General features: G+C 36.6%; 1 long non-coding RNA gene across 1 annotated transcript; it reads left to right on the forward strand.

The window, feature by feature from the left end:
* Positions 1-612: 612 nt before the first annotated feature.
* Positions 613-1616, forward strand: LOC149962884 (uncharacterized). Its single transcript, XR_016480171.1, has 3 exons — positions 613-720; positions 860-992; positions 1394-1616. It is a non-coding gene; the product is annotated as an uncharacterized LOC149962884 (long non-coding RNA).
* Positions 1617-7575: the final 5959 nt, after the last annotated feature.

Raw genomic sequence — 7575 nt, forward strand, 5'->3', positions numbered from 1 at the left:
CCGTTTCTGCTCACGCAACTATAAGAACTATTATATTTCCCTATAAGTTGATTATTTTAGAACTAGCAATAGGTGTTTTTATAAATAAACGTGGCCTTCTTGTTTGAATTAAGCTACTACGTCACAACTTTAACCGAGGCGTCGGTCATTTGGCCAAATCCCGTACAAAATTGTGAAACAAATCCACAAATCTAAAATCCAAGAAATTCACTCCAATAGACAAATTCAAATAAAAAACCCCAAAATCTCGTACACAAAAAAGGCAAGTGCCCGACCCCTCGACTTTAGCTTTGGTAATATTACGAGCTCGAGCAACCCGCACGTGTAAAATCTATTCTAATATATAAAGCTATGAAATCGTGACGTTAGAGCAACATAAAAACAAGTTCGGCAAACGTAGCTGACTTTTACTAAAATAACTATTGTTTTAAATATGTCAACGATAAATTGCATCGAAAATATTACCAAAATGCTCAACTAAATGTTATCCTCGCGTGTAGTAAAATATAGTGCCATTTTAATTGAATGGGTTGTAAATTTGAATCACACATTATTAGAGTTAACAAAGGCACGATAAAAATTTAAACACAATCTACAATCTTTTTGTTTTTGAAAACCGTAAATTGGGCTTTGCTTAGTTGGCGATTATTCGACGCTCTGGGCACCGTACACTCTTGGCTCCGAATAACGGTCAGGTTATAATACTTTTGTTCACATTTGGTAAGCTAACTTACATTTTGCATTAAATTTTACAAAATCACGGTTCGTAAGAGCCAATGAGAAACGACAACCGTTATTTTGGGAAAATAATTTTTTTTTGCTGAGGGATAAAATGTTTCTCATATGAATGCAACTGAAGGTTCAAAAGAAACTGGTTTCAACAGCAGCGATGAAAATTGGTCTGGTGTGTTTTGGGATGACAGTGACTCTGATGATGGCCAGTTTGTGCACTCGCTTGGCGCAAGCGACGAACTTTCTCAAACCCAACGAAGGTGAGAATATTAAAGGTGTCTTTATTAATCTTGAAGAAGTACAAAGAAAATCAAGTGTGCTTAATTATTTAAAGAACAGGGGGATTAAGATTTTGTACGTATTGTAGAAGCTGATTGAGATATTCTACTTAATTCTAGGGTTGATTAAGATATTGTACTTAAATTACTTAATGTTAAGGTGAATGACATATTGCACTTATTGTATAGAGGGTAGTTGATAAACTTGCTTAATTTACACGATGGTTGAGAAAGTAAATAAAAATAGAAGTAACTGCTCATGGAGAGTTCTGATTACCTCGCTTTATAATTATCTATCTGATCTTCGTGGAACACAAAGCGAAAAGAGAATACATGTATACTACATATCAACTAAAGCGCTGACCTCATTTTCTCATTTCCAGTTTGTAGGTACTACCCGAAAAAAGGAGATAAGCTGTGCCCAAAGGACTATCAGTGTGACTGTAAAGGTACCAGTGACAAGTGCACGTGTAAGATCCTGTGGTCGGTTGACGGTTTCGATGCTCGGAACCTGAGACACTAGCCTTCCAATTTCCTGCTGTTCCCCTTATGATAATACAAACTCAATGATGTATCCGTTTAATAAAATGATTCCGAAATCCCTAACTATAATTATTATTTTTTTGGCGCGGTTATGTTCAAATACTATATGGAATGTACATGAACAAAAAGGTAAAATGGCTTCTAATTAACTCACGATTAACAAATGATATTTCTTAATAATTAATAATGCGCGAAATTTCGTAAATGTTTTTACATATCCTAATTAAAATCAACGTTAAAATTAAGTGTATAAATAAAATCTAGAATTGTTTACTTAAGGTTAAACGTAAATATAAACTTCTAAACCTAAAAATGTAAAATTGTAGCTCTTTAAAATATGATATTTTCCATTGTATATATGCAGCGTATATATGCAGCGTATTTCCACTCGTAGAATGGGCGGGAATATTTTCTTTCGTAAAGAGTATTTATGCTAATATCCTTTGTAAACCTGGGTATTTTTCACGATACCCCATGTATACTATAAAAGTACCCTGTCACCAAGCTCTCTTCCGAGAAAATGGAATAACCCACTAATCCCTTAGTATTGTTCGACAAAGGGTATATATGGGGGTTCTGGAGAAATTCCAGCTAGAATCGTCAAAATACATGAAGAACTAGGAGCAACAAACATAAGGATAAGGGAGCTTGGCTTTAAACAAGCTAACGCAGTGTTGTGTACAAATTTCATTGTTTTAGCATAATCAGAGACCAATCGCCAAACCCTAGAGCCACTTTCTTCTACTGCATTTATTACTTCTAAAACAAGTTTGTGTAGCTTCTCTCCAGTTAAATTTTCAGTAAAGAAGTAAGCAACTGGTATAGTTTAAAATTAGTTGGAAGATGGAACAGAGTAATTGGGTTGCCAGTTTTCGTGCTTCATCCTTTTCCATCGGTATACTGGTACTCGTTTTATCAAAAAAATTATCAAAATTTCGATCATATATTAATTTAGCTCTTATAGACATTTCATCAAACATAAAACTACCCATAATTTCCTTGTCATTTTTAACTTTCGAGAATTCTGCCGCTAATCTCTTTTTGACTAGTTTTGTTATTCCATCTTCTCGACTGGAATGGCCGATAAATCGTTTTAATGTTGTACGGTGTGGTAAATGCAGAACTTCAAGATCGCTCATGTAACTATAAGCTGCTGGCGACTTTTTAAAGACTAAACAACAAATTCATAGTGTTGACTCTTGATAGCGGACAGCCTTTTTTCCATATGCTAGAACTTGTTCAATTAAAAATTTAGCTTTGATCTCCTCGGTTGTGTTTGCAGCCTCCATAATTTTAGATACTTGTTTTACTTCTTCCTGGTTGCTTAGTTCTTTGAGCTTTTTGGTAGTGGTAGTCAAGTCAGATATGGTTTTTCTCATCTTCTCAATTTTCTTCTGTAATTTATAAACAATTCCACCGAATTTCCTAGTTGAATTTTTAGTGGTCCTTTTTCTAACATAAGCTGAAGCCTGTGTTGATACATCTCTAGTTTGAGCAACTTCACTTTGAGCAGTGCCGTATTTCCGGCTAGGCCAACCTAGGCCGTGGCCTAGGGGCCCTACAGTGACCGTAATTACTGTATTCGAAGGCATAAATATATTATATCCATCGTAATTTATATTGGAGAAATTCCTAGGTAGAAGATTTTGTTTTAAAATTACCAAAATTTCTGCCTGGCAGTTTACGGACACAGCCTTAAATCGCATTGTTGCATAATTATCGCATATTTAGTCAACGATTGTTAAGAGCTTTTATTTAGTAATATGACCGTAGGCCGGGAGTAGTGGCGTACTCCTGTAATCCCAAGCGTCCGGGAGGCAGAATTTGTGGATGGCCGTGTGAGGACGACCACCAATCTCCCAACGGGTGGTCGGAATACTTCCGCCACGGGTGTCCCCACCCCTGTCCCCACGTATCCCCCCGTTGGCGTGGCCGTTACACATATCTCGCCCTGATTAATCAAATGGACGAGAGGACTGAATTGTCCCACACGTCACAATCGACTAAAAAAAAATAAAACCGTAGAGCTCAGACTTCTACGCTGAATCAGGGAAATTCAGGCACATCATAGTTCCAGGGATAAGAGCTAGGAATATGAAAACTTGGTACCTTCGAATAGAAAAGTGTATTCCCCTCTCTCTCTCTCTCTCTCTCTCTACGGCAACGCAGCGCGAGCCAGAATCGCTGACATACGAGCTTAGCGCCACCTTCTACATGTTTTAAAAAAATTCGTCTGCTAGTTTTCGAATATTAAAATTCATTGTCTATTCCTACTAAAAACACGGGACTAGAAATACGCGAATAGAAAAACTAGCAGATGAAAGCCGATTAAAAGTGTAAAGGTTCTACGATAGATGGCGATACTTGTTATATCCGTGAATTTTTTACTGCCCCGCCTAAAACGGGAGACGACCACTCCAGGTTTACTTGAATCCTCCTAGATAAGAGTAAATGCAGCGCGTGAAAAGTGGGCTCAGACTCCTTATCTGCCTATGGGCCCAGGATCTCTAAGTCCGGCCCTGACTTTGAGTACATGTATATTCTCCATGTTGATTCATTCTCTTTTTATCAGTTCGTTGCTCTTCATTAGGAACACGCTTGGAAGTCACTACATTAGGAATGTGTTGCGAAGGGACTTCATTTGAAACTGATGACATTTGAGTGTTTTGTATCAATTTGTTTAGAGGAATACTTTTTGTAGGAACTGTGATCTTTCTGTTGGTCAGTATAAATAAACGTTTCTTTATCACTAACTTCCTGTCATTCTTACGAAGTGCTCTTTTTAATCCCTTCAATTGTTCTATTGCAACTTTTGATTTGACTATTGGAGATAATGATATTCCATTTCCCTTGGGTTTACATTGGAGATGAACTTCTCTATCGGGAGAATTAACCCTATCACAGATTTCATTAATCACAGTTTGTTTTTCCTTGTTAATACTGTTATATGTAATAGGTGATAAACGTTTTCTAGGGGTTGACTCAAGTTGAGAACCTTTACTTTGTTTACGGAGAACACTGGGGGAATGATAGTAATCAATATCAAAAATTTTAACTTGTTGAGGTATTGTCACACTTTCAGATCTAGATGTATCACATTTTATCACAATTGGGGTAACATTATTTATAACATGGGGTACAATGTTGGGATTCAAACGTCTTCTTGTACATGATATGCTAAAATCACTTTCCTTAAAGTGCTTACTGCATACTTTGGCTTCTCCTTGCGAATCAATTAACGCAATTGATTGATTAATGTCTTCCTGACCAAATACGGCTTCTATCTATTTCCTTCTCATGTTTTCTTCCGTGGGAAACAAATGAAAACTGACAAGTACCCCATTTTCTTGTTGATGAATATTTCGTTTTCTTCTCTTTTTTTCACTTTCATTACAAATGGGCACTGAACAGACGACCATTGTATATAACTTTCACCTATTTAAATGATTTAATTAGTTAGTACCAAAATTTAACACACAAGATCAAGAACTGCTCTTGAACTGTATATTGTTAGTCATAATTTTTTTATCCAAATATCAGCATTTTAATTTAAAATCACTAATATTAATGAAACACGTGCTTACCTTTCTTTTCCATTAAATCTGGGAATTTATATTCTTGAAAAAAGTTAAATTATATCGTTAAAAAACTATAACGCCACGCCATATTTGTTTTGAACAGCAGAACGTTTGAAAACGTTGCCTAGCAACGAGGTGCAAGTACGAGAGAATCTGGCGGCCTTAAATTGGCAACCTAAAATGCCAGAAAAAAATCCAGAAATTTCGCGTGCACGGGCCTATCAAATGGACGAGCAACTTGCAAATATTATGAAGCAACTACATGTAGTACAAATAAATTTGAATTTTTTTTAATATTCAAGAAAAGTTAATTACGCTTTCTCATTAATGACAAATCTCTCATGAGCTAATTATGAAGAGCAAATTAAGATGTTGGTTCACAGAGATGATTTAAACACAGATGTAATGGAAAGCTTATTTCTAAGATAATTATAATGTAACTATATTGTGGATACTTCCATTTCTTAGAATATACCGCTTATCGTTTTTGCATGCACCATAAGAGCACCGAATAGTCAGCATTATTGTTGCCTAGGGCCCTAGGCTTAACCACTTAACGGCCGAGAAGTTGCAGACCACCCAAAATTTATTTAGACACCCGCTAGAAATGAAGAGGAGCCCCGAGTCCGAGAAAAAAAGCGGAAGAGAGAGCGAACCAGAGTTGCCAGATGTACGATCCGGATCGTATTTGTACGATAATTGAACCCGCGGTACGATATACGATCCGAAGCCTGGATCGTACGGCAAAAATACGATCTTACGAGAAAATACGATCCAAAGTACGATCCGTGTAAAAACTGTTTTCTTTAGAGCGGAAACCTTTATGTATCTTTAAATATTGCATCTTTAGCAAAGGTTATCTGCCAGATTCCAGACTCCCACTTCCAAACACGCTCTTGCGGTTTGGTGGGGGCGTGATAATTGTCGCCACGAATCGGAAATATTCACAAAATATTGTCCCACGTTTTTTTTTCTAACATAAAAGTGAACGAAATTATACGTCATAATAGGTTTAACAAACTGTTTTTTTTCTTTAAATATCTTTTGGGCTTAAGTGGCTTGTTTTCAGCCGTACGATCCTTCTTAATCTAGTACAATTCAAATCGAAACTCGGTACGATAATCCAGCGCTTGGAATCTGGCAACCCTGGAGCGAACCGTTCACCTCATAAAGAAGCGGGATCAAAAAAGGGGCGGGGGGTTGCATGTTTGTGGATTATTTTCGCGGATTTTCTCCACTTGGTGGTGTTATGTAGCGGACACTCTGAAATCGGAGTTATAACGTTGGCATTGTAGTCCAGGTGTAAATGATCATTTTGATTTTGATTCATTGCATCATTCTCGGGATTAGTAAGGATTGGGCGTAATAAAATTTCGAACATAATTGCCAGTAGCTTTATTTCACCATATTCGCATGATAGTGCTATTTGAAAATGTGGAAGTATTACAGACATATAAGCATTTAACGGCGTATTCCTGGGGAACTGATGGAGGGATGCGCTAACAAAATCTTAGACTTATGCTTATAAGTCTATTAGTTAAATATCGGGTTACTTGTTAAGTCTAAGTCTTGAGCTTTTAATTGGTGAATTTCACTAAATTTCCATGGCAGTTATAGCATTGGGTTACTTAAACTTTTATCTGATAGAGCGGTGTTTTAAATTAAGTAACTTAAATATGCAATATAAATTTTTAACAACATCTCTATTTCCCTTTGGCAACAGTTTTTCCATTTGATTTAGTAATGACTGCCCTAAGGGTGTAAGGTTGATACTTTTCGAATCCAACAATGTTTCAGTTAACAGATTTGATTTCCTGGTTAGTGATGTTACCTCCTTTCCAGTAAAGCAGTAATAGTAAAGTTTGTTCAATACTTAATAAACAGGAGCGCACATTCATTTGGTTATTAAAACCACAAGCTCCTCTGATATGGGCTAATGATTGTTCCACCGCATCACTTGAGAGTTTACGGGTTAGAACAAAATGATAGCCTCCATCCAGTAAATTTTTCATAAAAGCAACGGTAGATTAAGTAGTATATAGTAAACAGCTTCGAATGTTTCATCTGTTAGTTTATCATATTTCAACGTTGAGTTTACTTGTATGGTTTCGAGAAAAGGGATAAAATTCTCAGTCAACCATCATTAATGTCATAAACAGACATTTTAGAAGTTTCATTTAAACCAAGGAATACCTCTGCGTGTGGTGCCATACCAGAGTGATTGAGAAAAATCATATCACCTCGGGCAAGAATCGAACCTAAGACCTTTGGGTTACCGTCTCAACGCCATGAATAACCAGGCCTCGGATTTCAAACGAAAAAATCGCAATCGCACGGAGCACATTCGTTTTCCCGAAATTATTTGGGAAAACAACTTTCCTTGGCAAAATTTATCTCCCAAAAGAAAAGCGAGGCTTCATTGGACACTCCTTCTTTCAAATAGC

The sequence above is a fragment of the Leiobunum rupestre genome, chromosome 1 (assembly GCF_980474605.1).
Source record: "Leiobunum rupestre chromosome 1, qqLeiRupe1.1.hap1, whole genome shotgun sequence".
In the NCBI taxonomy this organism is placed as follows: Eukaryota; Metazoa; Arthropoda; class Arachnida; order Opiliones; family Sclerosomatidae; genus Leiobunum; species Leiobunum rupestre.